This window comes from Ostrinia nubilalis, chromosome 8 (assembly GCF_963855985.1).
Source record: "Ostrinia nubilalis chromosome 8, ilOstNubi1.1, whole genome shotgun sequence".
In the NCBI taxonomy this organism is placed as follows: domain Eukaryota; kingdom Metazoa; phylum Arthropoda; class Insecta; order Lepidoptera; family Crambidae; genus Ostrinia; species Ostrinia nubilalis.
Window position 1 is genome coordinate 5,572,660 of NC_087095.1, and position 24,195 is coordinate 5,596,854.

At 34.4% G+C, this 24,195-nt stretch overlaps 1 protein-coding gene across 10 annotated transcripts in view; it reads left to right on the forward strand.

Annotated features, from left to right (window-relative positions):
* LOC135073807 (uncharacterized) overlaps positions 1–24,195 on the forward strand; it is a 132,488-nt gene that overhangs the window by 15,413 nt on the left and 92,880 nt on the right. The window lies entirely within an intron of this gene.

Here is a 24,195-nt window from a genome sequence, read left to right on the forward strand (position 1 = left end):
GAACATTTTGCGCGAACATAGCAGTCACTGGCTACAGCAAGTTGTAGATGCAAGATACCCACTAAAGCAAATTCATTAAAATTTTCTTGCACGATTCGTTCAATCTGATCCATTATTTCACTGAATTTTCGCTTATAATAAATAGATTACTTACCGTGCTCATGACGATTCGCTTTTCCAGATGCATCGCAAACCGCTGTATAGTGTAGCCACAGCTTTAAAAGATTTTCTTGAGCTTGATTGATTGCGGGAGATAGTAAACAAAACTTAATAGCGAAACAATGATTACAGTTTACTAAAATAGATACGTAGATAATCAGTTGATTTGATCCATAGTAATTACAGCTATTACCCCACATTCTGATTGCGTTTAACTTTAGCTCGTATTGAATTTGTAATAGCGACCGCTGTTTGTGCTGTGAATAAACAGTTAAAAGGCCTTTAATGAAGTACTAACTCTATTGTACCTAGTTTTAAGACTATCATAATATTGGGTTATTATAGCTTTAAATTATATTATAAGTCATTCATTAGTATTTTGCATACGTATGTATACGACTGTTAATTCCGAAAGCATTAAAAGTTGTAAATACCTACATTAAATATCATCACGTATATATTTTGTAAGTACCTACATTTAATATCATCACAGCACAGACAATATCAACTGAATATTTAACAGTCTAATGCCAGACTACACTTCCCATTTACAATTGACTGACTGCTCTGGGACTTACACCTCGAAATTATTTACAAAGCCGTGAAGCGTAATGGAATAATAAATGGAATTAGGGAAATGTCGTCAAAATTTCAAAATTAGATTTTCCTGTTGTGTTTTCATGCGAAAGGCTCTACCCACACGCCAAAAGTTTTATTTGGAAATGTTACGTAAATGTCAGATACTTATTATATCACAATCTGGGCTTATTTTCTTCTTTTTCAGCAGCCTCCTACTCCTGTTTGCTAAGAGTCGTAATAAATAATGTAAAATGAAACATAGTGTAGGTAGGTAACTTATGAGTAGATATAACTTTCATCAAATCAAGTTGAATTTACTAAGAATGAAATCGGCTAGCAGTTTCATTGCCATCATATTGCCATATAAATTCTGCACCAAGTTTCACAACAATTCACGGAAGTCAAATGGTAGAGAAATAACGTTCACACTTTAGATTAATTTCTTTCAATGTAAGCCATATCAAAAACGTTTTGTATAGAACTTTATTGACTGTTACCTATTTCAATCGTAAGACCATGCAATTTGTTCCCACTTGTCAGCATGCGTAAACAGCAATACAACAGAGGGTGCATTTCTACATTGTGTAGCACTTTCACGACCCCTTTCACCGGCTATCCCTGCGATCGGAGCTTAATGCAACAGACCGATCGCGATCTTGTTAATAGTTAGAGAATTGTTGTTAATAGAGGCGATCGTTGTGATTCGCGTTAGCCTGAACATCGTGAACGCTAGACTAACAGCATTTAGATGAAGGCTCGGTAATGAAATGGAAAGGTATAATATTCCTGTTTGTTATTTGTTTGACAAATTCTTTAAAAAAAGTTTGATCTTGAAAAAGTGAACCGCTAAGGTAGACTTTTGAAGAATATTCATTTCTTATCAGTATCTGCTTTGCTATCCTCAAAAGTCTACCTTAAATATCTATCCTAATAGAAATCCATACTCCATAATTACCTACAAAAGCTCATTAATTACAAGTTTAATTAAATTAATTCGTAGGTAGAACAATGGCCGAGAGGCTTGAAATTACAAAGTACCTACCTATTATAATGAACCACTTTCCATTCTTGAAATTAAATACACTTATTAAAACTGACATGCAAACGGAGCCAGGAGCAAGGAATAGTCTCATAAATTTTCTTACATTGCCCAAGGGCAATCATAAAACATAGTTATTTTTTCTTTAACTTTCTGCGCTTCAATAATTCAGTTTCATAATTTTAACGATTGGTTATAAAGCTTGTTCCTACAGTGCCTAATGAGCCATAAAAATATCATTTGCTAGGCTATATTTACGCCATTAAACGTCCCACGCAATACTGCTGTCAATAAAATGATAAGTTTGCTTACTTAATGCGTGTCTTAGAAAGTGAAAACATTTTTTAAATTGCTTGGCGTGACTAATGAAAAGTATCCTTCAGTAGTGCATATGCAAAGTACCTAAGTTAAGCAGGGTCACTTATCTGTAGTCCTGAAAAGGGAACAAAATTCAAGGTAATAAGATGTCTATCTCAAGGGTGTAAGACTATACTATTAAAAGCTTTTCTTAAAAATCTCTTAATTTTGTATAGGTCTAACATATTATTATGTACTCGTATGATTAGTGCGATTTCGCATGCAAATTGGATTTTATAAAGCCTTCTAAAATAGTCTTGCTATTCTGATACAGTTTTGATTAGCTTTAAGAACTTGTCGTACTTCGGATCTGAGCACCATAAGCTAACAGAGCTGAAAAATGTCAGAAACCTCATAGTCTCAAGCCAGAATTGTTATTTCTTGCTAAATAATTACCGAGCGCACTGTGCCATTTATCCACTGTGATGATGTTATCAGGGTGGTATCGTGCCGGCGACCTGTGCCCACTCTTCCTTGGCGTTTTGTTGTGTAACTACATTTTGGCATCTCGACGGTGTTTTGTTTTAAATATTAATATTTTGAAAAGAAATATGAAATATCAATGAAAGTAACTAGAACTTTTTCAGGTTTAATATTTTACTAAAATGTAGAGACCGTTTCAATTGTTTTACCCAGTAACATCTACTACGTAGTTTTTGATATTTGGTACTTACGACATAGGTGTAACTTATTAATTACCTACATAAACGAAATATACATAAACTCGTAAAATATAAACGACGTAAAATATTCGTTTAAATCTCTATCTAACAGAACTTCTAATAGGAAGCTCTAAGATCTAACAACGCACAGCCCAAACCACTGGACGGATATAAATCTTATAAATCTTTTTAGTGGTGACTGGACTCCGCTAGTTGTATAACCAAGCCAGTCTACTAGACCCAACCTTAAAACTTGTCCCGCCCTTGTATTTCTAGGTTTGTCGATGCGCGTGCACAGACGCAACTTTAATTAATACAATGCTCCCAGAGTAAAAGCTTACGTAACCGGTCTATGAGGAGTTGCCACATGCGCTTAGAAATTGCATCCACATTAATTAGGGACGCAGAGCCAATTAAGACTCTTTCAAACTTTGTAGAACGTATCTGTGAAACACCTTGAAATGTATTACAAAATATTGCCATGCACACGTGAAAGATCAAAGATAAGGTTGGTAAATAAATTGGTCGTCTGTGAGTCACGATCGCGGTGGAAAGGTGACGTTTCCGTGGAATTGGGATGGTTCGAATTTTATGGTTGGGTTGGGATTTGAGCAAAACGTTGTCAATTTTACACTTAAATTCGAATGAAATGGTGAAGCTTGAAGTTGAAGACCACCTACAATTGGGAGAAAACCCACCACCTACAAGTGAGGCACATTACAGTGGGTGCTTTAATTCGGTCTTGATGGTACATCCTAATATAATAAGAGAACTTATGTAGTTAGTTAACCATCACCTCAAATTCCCATTTAATCGTATTTGGGATAATAGTACGCCGCGGGGGTATGTGACACCTAAGTCTTCCAGCACTATTTAGGTGGGTATAGTACTCAGTATTAAATTAAAATATTTCTCTATTTAGCTTAGACCGCTTCTTTAGATAAATGTGTGGTGTGACTACATATTGATGAACCTCGTTCATAGCCCAGACACAACCATTACCATGAGTCAGATTCAGCCGACATAGAGCCTAACATTTGAACATCGTTTCGGAGTCACTGCTGCTACAACCACAAGGCGTCACGTGACACGCGTGGCGCTAGCGCACTCGCGTGACGGCGCGCGGTCATTCACCGCTTCCTGTGCGACCACATTCCTGCGGGATCTGCGTACGGCTCCCGGCGATTGAACCTGATCCGTTGCCTGCGCGTAGGGCTGCTGACCGGACAAGAAGAAATAAATTGTTAAGAATAGGCTACACTTTTAATTGTATGCTAATTTATCCAAGCTCCAAGATTTTATGCTGGTAGAGACGTCTCTAGGAAGAACCTTCGTGTGGTACGAAACAAGGATATTGTACATTAGTGTGTTCTCCAAACCAACGGTAGGTATTTGATATTTTATGTATTTTGTCACAATAGGATTAAAAGAGTCTGCTGGTAATTTGTAGTCATCTACAAATCTCTGGCCCAAAAATTTATCCTACCACCTCCACATCATCTCTACCTAAAGTTGCATCAGTGCACAAATTGCAAGGACTCACTGCTTCTGCTAGTCTATCTAAAGTCAAGAATCCTCAAGAAGAAGAGCTTTCATCGATCACAAGTTACAACCCAAATCACACCGCCGTAGGTAACACTCGCTACAATTCAACAAAAAACATAATAGAACAATAAACTTTCGTGATGAAGATGTACCTACGTACGCAAAAAGTCGTAATCATCAAAATAAAGGAAAGTGAAACGAACATAAGTTACACAAATTGTAATGCTGTGTAGTTTTGTTGAGGCTTATTATTTATTCATTACGTAAACTAGGTGATAATAAAAGTAAAGTTATCCACATTTTATTACAGCTTGAGGGTTCCGTACAAAATATCATTTTTGAATTAAGCAAAAAAAAATGTACCTACACTTGTTACGAAAACCTATCTTACATAATAAAACGTACTTAGGATGTTGTGAAATTGGAACAGCTAAACCGATTTTTAGTAATTTTCAAGATCATCTCAAAATAAGCATAAAAACATTTTCTGTAACACTTACTTCCTAGGAGTTATTAATAATGGAAGTCCCTGAGAAAACGTTTTTCTCTCTTGTTTTTTTTATCTCACATCAATTGTCACAATCTTCATTCTTAGCTCACAGAGACGTTTCATTTAAACTTTATTTATATTTTTATCACACTACAGATCTCTAGCATGGCGTGGCAATGTCCAGTGCTTGCACGCTCGAGGTAATTTGGGTTGAGTCTGTCTTTATGTAAGGCTGCGCCGGCGCATTGTTCGTAGACAATGACACGCAGGAAGCTGCGATAGTGACAACTGCATGTTGCACCGTGCATACAATTAAGCAATTGTTGTGATTTAATTGTCATTTTAATGTCTTTGTTCAGAGCCTAAATAACTTGATACGTGTGGGTAGTGTGATGTTCAGTGACATCGTTAGATTTTGTGACATCTAGCTTTTACAGAACGAAGTCAAAAGCTTAGATTGGAGCTTATGATTGCGTGATTTACAGAGTATTAAAAGTTATTCAGTTGTTTTATACGGAACTTAAACATCTTGATTGATTTGTAATCATGAAGATCACGCATTTTTTATACGAAACGCTTCGTCAGCAAATTCGAGCCTAATAAAGATTTTTAAATGTACAAATAATAAAAATTAATCACGATTCTCGATAATAACAATATAGGTTAGTAATTGAATCACGAATCACTTACGCAAGTAACAAATAAAGCTTGGAGCCTGAGAAAAATAAAAGTAGCCTGTGATAAGGTGTGCCTTTGGTTCTTGTTCTGGTTTGGTTCTACTTTGTTACGCACTACTGTAGCATGTAACGACTTTCTGGTAGGTTCTGGGTTCAATTCTTAGGCAGGACACCGAATAAACTGTGTGTAGTATTGTGGGGCTGTTAGAACATTAGGTACTGGTTTGGTTTATGTTGAAATGATTTATCTATTACAAAGATATCTTGGGATCTTACCCTTGGGCGTTAAACAGTTTATCATGTAGGTACCTACTCTTCAGGACTAGTTTTACATCCGAATCATAGTGAAAAACTAAATCAAAGCTTTTTATCACTGCTTACGGAACCTTAGAGCATATTTTTGTTAAGTTCTATTCCGTGATCGGCTTCATTGGTACAGTATACTATGTACTCTGTATTTGTTATCTATGTCGCAACTAGAGGCTTAATTCCCTTGACATTTCTTGGAGCTCACGCTCGAGAATTCACGAGCTAAACCTATCAGTTAATACAAATTCTCGCAATTTTCACGAGATTGCGATCTTATCGAACCTTATTCAATTGGACCAATTTTATTGACGTGGTTTGCTTTATGAAATACTCGTATACCCTCTGATTGAGTAAACTGTTGATATTGTGGTAATAGTTTATCGACCATCGCCAACAAGTATGTGGCTTCGAGCCGTGACAAACGTCAGTGGTGTAAATTGACTTGTAATTTGACATCCCACACATAGAGCCATGTCAAATTGGAAATTGACTTTCGAGTTTAATCAGCTAGTAGGTATACCTAATTATCTCGGTGCTTTAGAAGTTTAGTGATATTCATTTATTTAGGTAGCTATTACATAAACTAACGCTAAAAAGCATTATTTATCAGTGTATATAAGATTTTAAACTTTCGCGTTCCATTTCAATCTAAGCCGCGAACCGCCAGTCTGCTTGTGACCATGGCTGCAGCATCGCAGCCGAAACGTTAAGCCGTGAGTAGGTACATAATGTAACTCATTAATAAACGTCGCGTTAATCGGCCATTCTCAGATGAGCTAGTTTTTGCGTGTCCGGGCTGTTAAATCGTTAAAAATGACAAATTAGAGACATGCAAGTATTTTTATATGTTACTTAACAACCCCATCCAGTTGTGCATTAAATATTAGGCCTCTATTTTAAGTATTTGTGACTTAATTAATTTCATGAACCTCTGTTCTCTAATTACCGTTACGCGTCCGCACACCGACTTAATGTTAAAACTTGGCTGTAATTTTTATGTCGTATAGATTTGGTTTACTCCATTCAACATTTTAAAGAGTACAAAAGATTGTCTTACGCATAGCAAAATATCTATTCAATAGAACCATTCTGTAAATAATTAGAATTAAAAAACTGCTTGTCCGAGCGAAAGTCCTAATTCCCGTGACGTTTTCTGTTTTTGGGCACACAAGCCTAAATAATAATATTTGACACATCGTTTACGCGCGCGGCGCGAGCCCTTAGTTAGTTCTAAGACCTGTTAGCAAGTAGACGTCTATTGCGTTGGCGTACCGTCGATGAATTGCGTAAGAGTATAATTACCATATCTTTGGTTTTCAATTTTTCTATTTACCATGTCCTTATTTTGATACTCGATTTTTGAAGGTAGATCCACGTTGTTAATTTAAATAGATTCAGTACTTTGGCCTTCATACGTTGTAGTAAGACAGTATTTGCATACGCTGAAGATTTTGGAGATTTTGAAGAAAAACTATCGTTTTATAATTTCCATGTACTAATTACCGTATATTTATAATCACCGTTGTATGAAATTATTACCTACAAATTGCACTCACGATTGAATAAGTATGATGATAAAATATGAAATATACCAAGACTTTCGCATTACAACTGTACGGACTTTTCTTCCAATCTGACAATCAAAATTTTAAAAAACTTTCGTTAGAGTAACCTCGAAATAGATTCGATTTCATGACAAATGTTCAGCTTCAGTTGCTGCATGGTTGTTGGATTTAAGAGTATATTTTAACCCCTAAGGTCACCCCACAAAAAGAAGTTACCTGGAGTGAAATCGGGGCTTTCTGATGCCCAGGAGATGTCACCCCTGCATGAAACATGTCTCTTACCAGATATTTATTTTTACTATTAGTATAATTGATATTAACATCTTAAATCATTAATTAATTCTAACATAATACCATTAACATCTATCCATAATACCTTTGCCCTAAGAAGATGAGATTTTCCAACAGTAACACTTACCTGGCATGATCACATTAAGAACAAAAGAGAACAAATCAACAGACAATGGGACTTTTCAAGGCAAGAGTGTATAGGCACTTTGTACCATCCTAAACTGCATCCTACCTGCTTTGTTATGCATAGAAAAAACTTCGTGATATGCAATGGGTACTGGGCAGAAGAAGCTTGGAGAACAAACTAATACAAATGGATCCTAAAACCCATGTAGACATGGCATCGACTTAGCCTCGCAAATGTAGAAATACTTTAACGTTTTCAAAATAAAGTTTTAAAAATCTTGAGCTGTGCACCTTGGTTTACAAAGTCCACTGAAGTGATACCAAACGTCAAAGAGGGTGTGGAAAATCCTGTAAAGCTTACAACCAAAGACTAGACCTTCATGCAATCTATTTGCTGCATCCCTTCTAAATTCTAAGAATTCTGCATTTAGGCTCAGGAGAAAGCGAATAGCATCAATCTGAAAACTTATTGTAAAAGAATCGAGGTGACAAATCATGGGATATGCTGAGCTGGAACTGTCATTATTACAAATTCAATTTAATCTGATAATGGGTGATGGCTGATCGCAGATAGATTAAAAAGAGGAAAAATCACTTAAATCATTAATTAATTTTTCGATATATGCATATCCGAAAAATCTAATTTGTGAGATCTCCTGATCCATTATCTGTACGTTAAATCGTTTGTACCACATTGAAATCAAATAAATGATGATTAAGATTCTGATGAAAAAATGTGACACGTAGCCCCTTCTGGCCGAAACTAAGTGTTCCTGTTATAGCCTCGATTATTGCAGTATACTGAAAATATCTTGATACAATAAATAATAGAAATGAGTGTTTTCCTTTTTTCAAAGGGTTATTAAGTGTACCTACAGCGTTTTTTACGACGCTATATATTTATATACAAATTTATCAATGCAAGATATTGTTTTCTTGCTATTTTACATATTTTTTCTAATTACCGTTAGATTAAGTATTAGCCTTATCTAATTACCGTGACCATAAAATTTTTGGGTCTCATTTACGCGAAAACCGCTTGGAATAATTTGACGCCTTAACGATTGTTAAATTCGTACTTTTCATGTGTTTCATATTTAAATGCGTTAAAGTCAATTAAGCCAAATTTCAAAAATGATATGGTAATTAGGCTGAGAACGCCTAATCGTGAGAATGACCGTAATATTTAATTTTGCATTGATAAAGCTAACTTGCATTTTCTAAAATCTTTACTATCGCTTTACCAAATATCATTAACATTTTTCGTAGATATCTTACATACCTATTACATTCTTTAAGTTATTTTATTCAAAGTTATTATGCTTCATAATTACACTTTATCATTTGAGCAAAAGCTCCACCCGGACCTAGGTCTCCATTTATAAGCATTCAACAAAATGCCATAACCTTTGCTTGTCGTTTAGTCTAGTATCGATATTTATAAACTAGGCCTTAGTAAGTGGTGGTGGATGATGGCAGGTACTTCAGATCTGTGTCAAGGCACTCGGGACAGGAGGGCATTGCTTTGTGCCTCACACTGCCGCGTACCAGTTCCTCTCCATTGAGACTGGGTGTTGCAAAATCGATGTGAGAGCATATGATTGTGAAACATTAATACTAGAAGCTACAGCTATCGATATGATACCGGTGGAAATGCATTTTCTGGTACCGTCAAATATGATCTAGGTACACCCTTAACCTTGCGCACCTTACAGAAATTAGACATTTGGATTTGGTGTTTGATTGACCGGTTAAAGACATTCTTAATCATTATGGTGAATGGTTTAATTGCCATCTTGCTAATTTCAATAAAATTAAAAAACTACATCTTTTGAACTCTACATAGAGGTTAATACGTATTTTTTCTTCAGTTCGTAAAACAATGAGTTTTATTATTTGTTTTATTATTACATTTTACTGATAAGTGCCAGTGCTATATTGTTTTCCTACGAAATCATTTCTTACAACATTGTGACGACTTCTCATATCAATAACAAAGGGCCGAACCCTCCAGAATCTACGGAGCAATGAACTGGACTCCTCCCCAAAAAAAGTTATTTTATCCGGCCGTTACTTATCTATTACCGCAGTCGTGTCGTCCGCGGGTCGTGATCGTCATGTGGTGAACACGGTTAAACACGCACCGCGGTCGTGAGCTATTGGCTCCAATTGCATTTTTTATTTCACACGATCAGTGTTAAGCAAGAACTAATTAAAATTCATTGAGTTTTGGTGGAATTAAATACGGGCTCTAAAGAAAACCATGATAAGGAAATGAAATTCTTTATTAGGTACGTACACATAAAAGGATGAAGATCAATGTAAATGACCTGCTATATCTAATTCTACACATACACATCAGTTTTATTTAAATGATCTATTATAATGAAACTTATAAACCACAAATTTCCATTAGTGACTGACGTAATCGCCATTAGCTTTTATGACAGCTTGGAAAAGCTCTCTCATGGATCCCACCAGCTCATTACAAACATCGATCCCCCGCATCTCTTCCCATATCATCTTACAGTGACCTTCTAACGTTACCCTTGTCCTCTCAGTAGCTATATACCATCTATGAACCATCAAGCCCCAGAGGTTTTCTATAGGATTTAAGTCGGAAGATTTTGCTGGCCAGGGTATCATTTCTGTATCGGGCTGGGTACATAACAAATCCTGTAAGAACTTTTCGTGCGATAAGTAATTGTCTTGCACAACATTAATACGAGGAACTTCATTTTCTGGGTAAACATTTCGGACAGTCGGTACCATAACATTTTGCAGTGCATCGATGTAGCTAGTTTTCGAGACTTGTGGAGGCAGAGAACAGAGCTCCCCTACGCCGTTAGCAGTCATCCACCCCCACATATTGGCAGCATTACTCGGTATTGTAACTCCTTCTTCTTCTAAAGTATAATGCTCTAGATGTAGAGATCCATCATTGTTATATTGTACTGTTTTCGCGCTACAGAATACAGTACTGCTCCAATCAAATTCCAGATATTTCTGAGCAAAACTCAGACGAGCAGCCTTTTCGTCGTCATCCAGAATAACTATTTTTGTGTAATGGTGAGCAATATGTCCTATATTGTGTAAGTGGGTTCTGGTTTGTATGCTCGCTTTAAAGAGTTCAGCAAATTTCTTGGTGTGAGTGTTGCTGTCATCTACGCTTTCGGCTTTGCGTTGGGTTTTGCGAGGTCCAGGTCGACGACCGCTTCTGCTTCGATCTGTCAAGTTATCTTCTCCCCGGCTTATCCAAAAACGAACCGTTGGTCTCTGTAAGAAACAAAAGAAGAATTGTAGCGTAAATCTTAAACTATCACAATTTAGGTGTGTATTTACGAAAGTATACACACTTACCGAAATATTGAGGTTTCTGGCAATTTGACGAATATTGTATCCTTTTTTCTTTTGCGCAATTATTTGAGCCCGTTCTTCGACGGACAAATTACGAGGCATTACAGTGTGTATCAATATTTTGCGTCTGCTTTTCTATAAAACAGAAACACTCGTGTTAGATGTTAAGTTGTGAATTTAAATTGTTAGTCAAAATTCTTATGTAACACAAAAAAAATCTGTTTGCCCAAGCTACAAAGCAAATCAAAAAGATATAAATTGTTTAAATAGTTTCAATGAAAACACTAAGCTACAAGTAGGTTATAATTGTTCGTTCTAATTCACTTTCTTCTCATTCGCTTCCTTCGTCCGCTCTTTCGAAGAAAGTTAATTAGAACGACCAATTATAACAAAAAAGTGAATTAGGATCTAATCGCCCAATAACACGAACGTAAGTAACCCATGCTTGTAACCTTTTTCGAACTACATTTTTTAACCATCGGCGTGAGTATATTTCATCAGTTCTTTGAAATCCACAGATCACGACAGTCGACTTAAAAATTCTGTTATGAAATTTCTGAAACAAAAAGAATCACTTAAATTGGAATGCGTCTGTCCTGAAGCATCAAACGAGCCTAAGCGTCACGGGAAATTATTGCCAAATACTATACGTAGTATCGTGTGTGGTCCATCGAACTGTGGAAAGACAAATTTAGTTATCAGTTTATTGTTACATAAGAATGGACCACGTTTTCGTAACCTGTATGTGTACTCTAAGTCTTTATACCAACCAAAGTACGTATTTTTAGAAAAAGTATTGGACAAGGTGGCAGGCACATCTTATAACAAGTATAATCATAATAGTGAAATTTTGAGTCCTCACGAAGCATTGCCTGACTCGATTATCATATTTGACGATGTTGCTTGTGAAAATCAAAACAATATACGCGATTATTTTGCCATGGGTCGGCATAAAAACATTGATTGTTTTTATATGAATCAAACTTATACTAAAATACCTAAGCAACTGGTAAGAGATAATGCTAATCTTATTATATTGTTCAAGCAAGATGATATAAATCTAAGACACGTTTACGATGAGCATGTTGGGTCTGACATGTCATGGTCGCAATTTCGTGAAATGTGCTCAACTGTATGGAGTAAACCTTACAGTTATGTGGTCATCAATAAGGATTGTGAACGAAACAAAGGCTGTTATCGAATGAAGTTTGATACATTCATAGTAATGGACTGAACTTTTTATAAGTATAGATGTTAAGTTAGCAATCTCTCAGTTTGATTAGAGAAGTCAAACAGAACAGGAATCTTAATAATGGAAAGAAACTTAAAGGAACAAATAGTAAAATCTGCTGCAGCTGTAAAAAGAAAAGTAGAAATGATTAAAGATGTAAAAAATTCAAATGATATGGCTTTGGACACGATATTTAAACCTATCATTAACCCGCTGAAACAACTAACAAACCAAACTGATGAAAAACGTCTTATAAATGAAGGATTGGAGCAAAACTCAGAAGCTAAAAGAACTAAATACAGTGAAAGTGAAGCATCAAATACTTCTACTGAAGATTATGAAGAACGTGACGATGATGAAGACGATTTAGATAATATAGATGTTTGCAAAACATCTAACAAAACCCTTACTACTTCGCCCTCGGTGGATTACGATGTCCATGAAAACTCATTTAAATCTCTTCAATCATCACCGAGTATCAATAACGATTCTTTATCATGGTCGGTGTCATCTGAAGTGATGAGTGATGTACCTTATGGTATTAGAAACGTAAAGGGAAAGCTGATGCTCGGCAATACGCGTGTTCATGATGATGACCGCATTTTGAAAATTGGAAACCGTAACCTAAAAAAAACTCCAGGCTTAAAAGAATTATTGTACAAAAAAACTCCAGATTTAAAAATGATTACAAATGAGGACTTACAAAATTATAAATTAGTACTTATAGATACCAATGCACACAAACGAAACTGTGATCCATCAAAACCAATAAACAGTAACAAAGGTTTTAAATATATGAATATAATCAAACCTTTGTTTAAGTTCTCTAGAAGTCACACGAGTAGTGTAGAAAGTCTCCCACAAGGTGAAGGCATCGATATTTTGAAAGAAGTTAAGAAGGATACTGATTTGGTTTATTGGGATGATCCAAATGAATTAGTGGAAAGGTTAAAATTACTACTTGGATCATGGGCAGCTGGTAACACTGGAGTACAAAATGAAATTTATGCAATAATAGAGGAATTGAATGAAGCTGGTATTATAAAAGACATAAAATATATAAAGCTCCCAACATCAGGGTTTGGCAGTACCATTACACTACAGAAGCCGAGCAGACGGCAATGAATATAGATAAATTTGGTCATCACGTTCATAAGCGTTTACGACTATCTGACTTTACTAATATTCTTACTGATGACACATTAGTAAGGTCAGATGCAGGTCACTTTGATTTAAAATCATCGAGATTAAAAGGACTACCAACTCCGGAAAAAGAAGACGAGGCTGTAAATAAAGAGTATGTGGATAAATGTGTTCAAGATTTAAAAAATGAATTGAAAAACATTCAAAGTAATGTTAAAAAGTATCTGAATAATTTGGAAAAATTAACTACTAATAATTTAACTACATTATATTACACAAAAAAAGAAATCGATCTGATGATTGCAGCAAAATCTATCAAGAATGAGTAAACAAGATATAGTCAACGAGTTACACAAAGCAGCGAGAAGAAATTTCATCCGTCGACATACGATTATTAAAGGGATAGATGATTTATGGCAAGCTGACCTTATGGATTTTCAAAAATATTCATCATTTAATAAAGGATATAAATATGTTCTAGTTGTAATTGATGCTTTTTCAAAATACGTATGGGTTAGACCGTTGAAGTCCAAATCCAAACAAAGTGTTACGAACGCAATGTTAAGTATATTTATCGAATCAACACGAAAGCCTAGAAATTTACAAACCGATCTGGGTACAGAGTTTTATAACGATTGTTTCAAACAGTTAACAAAAAGTTACAACATAAATCATTATTCCACATACTCGATTAAAAAGGCGGCAATTGTAGAGCGAGTAATAAGAACGATAAAATCTCATCTCTACAAAGTATTTAGTTTATGCGGTCGTTATCAATGGTTTAAAAATAATTTAGATGCAGTTGTACAGCAGTACAATAACACTTTTCATCGGGTTACTAAATTCAAACCAATTAATGTTAATGATTCCAATGAGACTGTCGTTAGATCTAATATTAATAGAAGCAAAAAGCCACAAACGCGTAAACGATCAACTTTTCAAGTTGGCGACTTTGTTCGTATAAGTAAATTCAAAGGAGATTTTTATAAAGGTTATACACCTAATTGGTCTACCGAAATTTTCCGAATCATAAAAATCAAACAAACAAATCCTCAAACGTATCAAATTGAAGATAAACATAATCAAATTATTCTTGGTTCTTTTTACGGATATGAATTACAAAAAACGAAACTGCCTGATCTTTATCTTATCGAGAAAGTTATAAAAAGGAAAGGAAACAAACTTTTTGTTAAATGGTTAGGCTTAAGTGATAAGGAAAACAGTTGGGTTGACAAAAGTGAATGTGTGGTGTAGGTATATAAATAAAACATAAATTCCTCTATAACTCACTTTAAGATAATCGATGAAGGGAGGCAGTGGTATAATTAATACGTTAATAGATCATTTACCGTTTGAGTTACATTTACCTGGGTATCAATTTTGTGGTCCTGGAACTAAACTTCAGAAACGATTACTTCAAGGTGACCGTGGAATTAACAAATTGGACGAGGCTTGTATGCACCACGATATTGCTTACTTGAATAAAGACTCTGGTGCTCGACATAAGGCTGACTTAGAATTGTTAAATATGGCTAAGAAAAGGCTAAAATCAAAAGATGTTGGGAAAGGAGAAAAAATTGCTTCATGGATAGTTAAAAATGCGATGAAAGCAAAAATCAGAGCCGGCCGAGGCATAACATCATTTAAGAAAGGGATAAAGAATATAAAATCAGAATTAAAAAAACTTAAATCTAAAGATAATCACTCTGCTATAAAATATGCTTATGCAGCTGCAAAAAAACTTTTCGGTAACAAAAAAGGAATACGATTACCTCGATGTATTCCTCTTCCAAAATGTGGAGGAATTTTACCACTTATTCCTATATTTGCGGGGCTATCGGCTTTAGGTTCTCTTGCTGGAGGAGCAGCTGGTATAGCAAAAGCTGTTAATGATTCTAAAGCCGCACAAAAGAGTCTAATGGAATCAGAAAGGCACAACAGAATGATGGAAGCGGTAGCCCTTGGAAAAGGACTGTATATAAAACCTCATAGAAAAAGAGCCGGTTTATATCTCAACCCCTCAAAAAACTAATTAAGCGGCTACCTAAACGTGCGCTCACTAACTTGGATATATTAGAACATGCTTGTGATATTCCTTACTTTCGTGGTGTATTTATGCGAGATACATTACCTGCGAAACCTAAGAAGATAGAATGTGCAATCATGAATTTGGATAGTAATAAAAATCCTGGTACACATTGGGTAGCCTTTGTAAAGCAAAATGATTACGTTGAATATTATGACAGTTTTGGTAATTTAAAACCACCGTTGGAATTAGTCAAATATTTTAGTAACTTACCTATAAACTATAATTATGTACGACATCAAGCCTTTGGTACAATAAACTGTGGTCATTTGTGTCTGAAATTTTTAAGGAATTATTGGAAAAAACATTTATATAATGTAAATTATTAATAAAAGTGTCAGTATAATAATGTCTTTCACTGTGTCTATAACCGGAACAGGAGCCTCCTTAACAACGAATTATTCACCGACCTTGGAGCTTCGAGATGACTACGAATGCGGTCTTTTATATTTTTCAACCTTCAATTCAATTCCCAACATAGATGAAAGAAACAACAAGTTTTACTATGGTGAAAATGAGATCATCGAAATTCCTGAAGGGTCTTACGAGCTTCAGGATATTTGTGATTATTTAAAAAATAACATCAAGAACACTATATTAAAACTTACTTGCAACAATAACACATTGAAAACAAATATTTATTGTTCTAAAGACGTTCATTTTAATAAAAGTGGCACAATTGGTAAAATTTTAGGTTTTGGAATGGAAACAATAAATGCAAATATAAGTACCGAATCAAAGTATCCTGTGAGCATTCTATCAACAACCATTGTGAGGATCGAATGCGATGTAGTCAGTGGTTCATTTGTGAACGGGAAAGCAAGCCATATAATTTATGAATTCGTACCTAATGTACCACCTGGTTATCGAATAATTGAAATACCTAAAAATTTAATTTATTTTCCTGTCAATCAAAGTTCTATAAGTGCTATAAATATCAGGCTGTTGGACGCTGAAAACAAAGAGATAAACTTACGAGGTGAAGAAGTACAACTGTATTTACATTTCAGAAAAAAATGATAAACTTCAATAAAAATCCTTCTACATTGCGTACTCCACTCAGTTCTAATAGAACATTCCGCAAAGACAGACCGCTTCAACTAAAAAAGAAGCTAACCAAGAGCAATAAAGAATTTCTCAAATTAATTGGTTTAATAAAATGAATATTTTAAATATATCTCAACAAACATCATACGATAACAGCATTGAAAGTTTCGAGTATCATTCATACAAACCATACGTAACAAGTTTCAACAAGAATGATGAAATACGAATACCGATCAACCAACAAGACTTGTACGTGTTACCTTCACTTAGTAGTCTATATATCGAAGGAAAAGTAGTTGTGTATAATAAAACCACCAAAGAAAAAGTATCAAATGTACACTTCGTTAATAATCCAGCCTTATTCCTCTTTCAAGACATAAGATATGAACTAAATGGAGTTGAAATAGATAAAATTAAGAATGCGGGTATTACTACAACAATGAAATCTTACCTATCCTTAAATGAAAATGAATCCAAATGTGGTCGAGTTTGGGGCTGGTCAACCGCAGGAACAAACAATGCCAGTGGTGGAGCATTTTCTGCATCTATACCATTAAATAGGATACTAGGATTTGCAGAGGATTATGAAAAAATTATCATTAACTGTAAACACGAGTTAGTGTTACTGAGAAGTAATACTAACCTTAATGCGGTCAAGTTAAATGCAGGTGAAGTTGTAGATGACATTATAATCAATAAAATTATTTGGCGCGTTCCACACATTAAAGTTTCAGACCGTGAGAGGATTAACCTATTGAAACACTTGGAGAAAGATCGAGCTATTCCATTAGTGTTTCGTAATTGGGATCTGTATGAATACCCATTACTGCCTAAGACACGTAAACATACTTGGTCTATAAAAACTTCATCGCAAATAGAAAAACCACGATTTGTGGTAATTGCCTTACAAACCAATCGTAAACATAACGCTGTGTTGTCAATGGCAGAGTTTGATCATTGTCACGTAAGAGATGTAAGAGTCTTTTTAAATTCATCATATTATCCGTATGAAGGACTAAATGTCAGTTTTTCAGAAGAAAAAATTGCTTTATTATACGAACAGTATTCAAGATTTCAACAGTCGTATCACGGACGTCGGCCAGAGCCGTTGTTGAGCTTGAAAGAATTCAGAGACGTAGCTCCCTTATTTGTTATCGACTGTTCGAGGCAACACGAAACTTTAAAAGGTTCGATCGACGTACGAGTTGAAATTGAAACAGACCAAGAGATACCAGATCAAACAGCTGCTTATTGCTTGATTCTAAACGATTGTATATTTGAATACAAACCTTTGAGTAATATCGTTAAGAAAATATCATGAATAGCAATATTATCGTAGATCTGCAAGGATTTAAAAATAGCAAAAATGAATTTATAATAAAAGAATTTGCTATAGCTACCCAAGAGCATACTCACATATTTTTGATTAAGCCTCCATACCCGTTCTCTTCATTGACTGCTGAAGAGAAAAAGCAAGTTTGCTGGATCGAAAAAAACAGAGGCTATCGGTGGAATGAAGGATATATTGATTATAGAGAATTTCAAAGACTTATCGTACCTTATTTAAAAGGTAAATATATTTTAGTAAAAGGAGAAGAAAAGATCAAATGGGTGCATAATTTATGTAGGGGAAAGTAGTACGAGTTGATCCCCTGGGGTAAGATGATCTTTCGAGATTGTGCTGAAACCACTAACGTCATTTAGTTTCTTTCACTGGTAAAACATTGCTCTGGACACATCCCCGCCTCAGTCAAATCGTAATGGTGGCGTGAGCGATACATCGAATTTGACGAGAAAAAATAAAAATTGTGTACTTCTGATCTAAAATAGGCGTGACTTTGAGCTTATGTTACTTTTATTCAAACAATGTTAAATGTAATTACTGTTGTCGTTAGGCTTTCTATTATGTTTAATTTTAATATTTTGGGCATAAAAACGTAGCCGCGTACTTGTAGATTATTTTAGCAAATATTTAACAAAAAGTGAGACTTGGGTCAAGATAATCCCTTCCTATATGTACGAGATGATCCCTGGGAATTAAAACAAAAAAGTCAATGGAGTAGGTAAAGGGAAGTGAAATAAAAGAAAGAGAACTTCATATAACTCACCTGAGTCTGAAGGAGATGATACTGAGTGGCTGTACTGAACAGAAAAGTTTTCAAGCGTACCAAGGGTGAAGGATGGATATAATGTTATGCATGTGGAAAATGGGGCCATAAAGCATGTGCTGGGGTAGAGGGTGATGAAGCAGGTGAATTTATTTGTGATATATTCAACACAGCTCCAACCAAACGCGTTTCAATTATTTAAACGCTTTTTAGCAGGTACTAAGAAAGAATCAGTTATTTTCGTTATTTAATTCGTAAATGTTTTTCTTTTCTAACTTTTTAACGATTTGTTCGCATAATTAGGTACTCCGAAAGGAATATAACCAGAAAAGAATACATCATAGAACAGAATCATAGGGATCATCTTACCCCTACCTGGGGGATCATCTTACCCACAGGGGTGTACAAGATGATCACTTTGTAAGGTTTTGCAAAAAATGAAATATTTTAATGAAACCTCAATTAATTTCTGGTTTTGAGTATAAGGAAAATTGGATAGATAAATATACTAGTAGTAATCGTCTTTATTTTTGGTTTACCTTGAAAAATATGTATTTTACAGCGATTCCCGCTTAAGGGGATCATCTCGTACTACTTTCCCCTAATCAAAATGACGTCCTAGACGTAACTTGTTTCGGCGCTCCAAATTTAAGTACTCTTTACAATCTTTATTGTTTGGATAACCCCACATTATTTAACTGTTTTGCTCACAAGAAATATTGTGCATTAAAAAATGTTATGTGTATAAAGAAATGGTGTGTTGAAAAAAATGTAGCAATATGATAAATAAATTTATTATTCTAAAAAACTGTTTATTTTTATTTTAACAATCCTTGATAAAGATTTAAATAATTATTACATATTATGTAAGGGAAAAAAAATAACACTTTCATATTCATAAACTTTATTATAAACTTTTAACATTAGGTACACTAAAGATTTTTCATATTCAATAACTTAATAATTATAAACTCTTAAATTTAAACTAAATACCTACTAAAGATTATCATTACACATTTTTTTTGATATTTTCTTAATTACTGATTCAGTCATGTCCATTATTTCATCATAATTTTCAGTCACTACATACTGTGCACTAAGTATCACATTATCATCACTTTCACTGTCATCCGGATCGCATGCTGTTGAAGCGGAAGGCTCACTCGTCAGGTCACACACTCTTATTTGTATAAGCCGTAAACCTTTAGTTCGCTCCTTGGAAATGACGTAGGACTTTGCAGTACTACGTGCCTTCTTTCTTGCCGGTTGCTCAGTCTTCCGCCTAACCCTCTTTTCCCGGGAGGTTTGAGGCTCACCAACTTGTCCCAGGACATCTGAACAAGCTTGTGTTAATCCCTCCCAGGGATCATAGGTGAACGGGGGAAGCATGATGTTCATATCGGAGTTTTGCATCGTCTGAAAAGAAAAAATAACAATTGTTAGTGATCATAATAAATTCAAAAAATTTGTTAGAAGGTACAGTCATAAAATTACAAACTTGAATACTTACAAAATAATGAATCCGTTGCTAGTCTGAAGACGAGCAGTGATATGGAGTGAATGAGCTTGTCGGTGAAATATTGTAAAAAACATGTGATTTGCTTTATTGCGAAATCGTTGACTTTGCAAACGTGAACGGATGTCTTGAGTCAGCATATTGAAAATTGCATATTGTAATATGAAATAAGGTTATTAAGTTTATTAGAAAGATTCTTTCACAAATATTTATTAAATAGGTAATATGAATCAAACAACAAATCATAGATGGTTTAAAATTTATTAAGCACTTATTTCATAATTATAATAATAATAATTTTTAATTAATTTAATAATAATAGTATTATAAAATACAATAAGTGTTAGTCGCAGGCTTAAGAGTAGAAAGTTAGTAAAAAGTATAATTAATAATAAGTAATATTTTCCTAATCTAAACATAAAATAAGAACAGATTATTTCAACCCAGACTATTTAATATCATCATCATCATCATCATCAACAGCCCTTTACAGTCCACTGCTGGACTATGAGCCTCCTCCACTATAGTAGAGGGTTTTGCCATAATCCCCACGCTTGGCAGGCGGGTTGGAGATCGCAGTTTAAAAGATTTATGTTTGTCAGAGAGCGCTGCTGCCCGTTCTCTGTTTGATGTGTAGTCCCTAAGTCGCCTCTTACGACACCCACGGGAAGAGTAGGGGTTGGTGACAAATGTATTCTACTCTGCCGTCACCACACGGCCGATTTAATATCATCATAATATTATTATTTTAATACAGAACAAGACTAAGACATTTATCAAAAAAGAATATTAACATATTATTTATAATACAAGTAGGCTCTTATAATACCTATAGAAACATTAAAAGAAGCTGGATTTATGACCCCAGGCCACTGTATTTATATTATTTTTTAATATTATACGTTTGTCATCGTTAGATGATAAAGCCACTTTATTTACCGATTGAGTAAATATTTCATGCTTTAACGATTTAAATACTACATTTGTTTTTTTAATAATTTTGTTGTGCAATAGGACATTACTGTAATCTTTAAAAAGTAACTGCTTAACAGCTGGTTTTTTTACTCCTTTGGCTTTTTTTATTTCTTTATTTTCAGTTTTAATACAATATAATTTTGATCTTAAACCGACAAATTCAGTTATGAGTTTTCCACCTAGTTCGTCTTTAAACAAACCAGGTACTTTTTTATTTTGCCGTTTAATGTTAAACAAATTATTTTCATCATAATTGCTTGTGTCAAAGTAAGATTCAAATTGACGTTTCAAATCCTTATACACGTCCTTGGTGTGTATGGAGTACAAAAAGCTATCCGTATCTGTGTAACAAAGTTGTAAATTGTTACCGTAGAATGGTTTCATTATGGAATAATGGAATTTATACATATGGCTTTTAGAAATTTCTAAAACCGTAAATCCTATATAAATTGGTTTATCCAGTAATATTGACTCCGGTTTCATTTGCACTGCAACAAAATTCTCAGAAAACACAGTTGAGCTGTGATAATTGGGTCTTGCTATTAATTGCTGAGCAGTGTACTGTTTTTTAGTTTTATTTCTAGTATCAACCCATTGATTTACTAATTTTACATCAAGCCGTTTTTCCGGATCTTCTAATGTTTTGCCGAAAATGCTATTATTCAAAAGTTTAAAAAAATCTTGTTCAAATGCAGACGTTGCTTTTTGTCGCAACTCGGTATTAAGATCAATGTACTGCTTTAGATAAGGGCTTTGTTTGAATTTTATTACTCTGTGGATTTTTTTTAGTTTCAAACCATGATCAAGGCATGCTTTTAAATGCACATAGTGAATAACATAGTTAAATTTATCGTATAAATTAGGTATTAACTTGGATGTTTTAGAGCCAGGTGGAGTAAATTTTTGGGGACAAAAAGGGAGTTCATTGTGTAAATCATGCAACTGTTCTGGATATTCTAAATCTATTTCTAAAATATAACCCTCTTCGGCATCGTCGGGCGTGTTTATAATTTCGTCGGCATTAAATTCTGACACATTTAATAAGTGAAAATCAGAATGAGGTAAATACGAGCACATTGCATAACCGTATAAATTGTTACAGTCTATATAAAATAAGTAATTATCTGGAGAAGATGGATCGTAATCAGGCAAGTATTTATTATTTGCCTTCGCATATCTAGTGGAAACTTGACAAACACCACCGCGGATACCCTTTTGGATTAACCGAATTATTTCCAAATCTTCAATTAGTTCAAGTTTTACTTTGGTCAAAAGTAGCATAGCATCGAAGCTTAAACTTGGAGCGGTAAGATAAAACGAAGGATCTAAATTATAATTAGTTTTACAAGTATACCGAAATTTTTCAAATACATCGGCCAGTAAAAGTACGTCTGATTTTAAATATAACTTTGTATATTCTCCTAGATTTTTTAAATTAAATGTTTTCCAAACGCGCTCGGCATGTTTATAGTCAGATTCTGAAATAGTACACTCATTCAAACTACTATAAAAATTATGGCGTGAAGGTAATTGTTTTTCTTTATACGATTCCCAGTTAGTCATGTATTCATAAGGGTATACACCTTTGCGCCTTAATAACTCAAACTGATTTTTTTCAGAAAAAAAACGCGATAAATGTGTAAAATCATGTGTGTTTAAATTGGAAACCAGTTTTTCAAGGCTTGTCCCTAAAAATTTGAACGAGTCAACAAATCGAACTGCCATGTAATGATTATCATCTGTTGTAAAAAACTTAGTGAACGATATATAATTTTCTTTATTTTTGGCTATAACTTTTATTGGTCCCGATATTTCTCCCAATTGCCTTATAAATAGATGACTATCGTAGCCGGATAAATTATGGAAAAATACCGGTACGAATTGCGGTAAGCGGTATTTGAGATTACAGTATGAATGTGCGGGACCGCGGTACCTGCCGGTTAAGTGACAGTGGTCCCTCACTCTATCGTCAAATAACAACTGATTGCAAAGATAACATTGCTTCGATTTAGAAAATGATTCCGATTCTTCTACTGTTAACTTTTTCATTGGTATTTTGTTTTTATATAATTTTAATATTTTAGATATGTCTTTCTTAAGATTCTCAATAAATATTTCAACACATTTTTTCCCAAGATAAGATACGTACCGATTCAAGGAACTGTCATATGAACAAACAACGTAATATGCAAATGCAGCCGGAACATGTTTTTGGAAGACGTTCGTAGAATTTGAAGTCGGTCCGTTTGGACTTGGTTGTAATAACGATTCGAAATCCGCGTAAATAACGAACGGCATGTCTTGCATTTTTTCATAGTTTTTAAACTGTATAAGTGTGCCGGGTTTTGGTAAAACAGTAGCAACGCCACCGCATATATGAGTATTTAATTTAATTTCGTTTTTAAAGAATACCATACAATCATCACAAAAAAATATTTTGTTGTGGTTTTTTGTTATTTGCGACCTTAACAAACGACTTACATTTTTTATCCAACAATAATGCGTTAGATTTCCCTTTTCTAAAAATAATAAATTTATATGGTTCTTTTTCTTGTTCTGAGTGCGGTATAATGGTCCAACAATATTAGTGTTGTTTTTAATTCCATAAACATTGACACTTATACTGGGATTATTCTTTTCAAAAGTTTTTATATCCGAAAAATTTACAGGAAATGACATGTTTTTTGTATTGAGAACGTTCTCAAAATGAGGATATGAAGAAGTTCGGTGAGCATTACTCTTAGCAGGAAACAATGCTGCCATTATGCTCCACAAAAAACAAAATTTATCTCTGTTTTGAACATTAATACAAGCTCGTTTTAGTTTTAAAGCTTTAGGTAAATCTATAAATTGAGATGCTTTTAAAGGATTAAATTTGTTTATGTTAATTTCTAAGTGCGAATTACGGAGAAAAGACCAACCGCTGTCCCTTT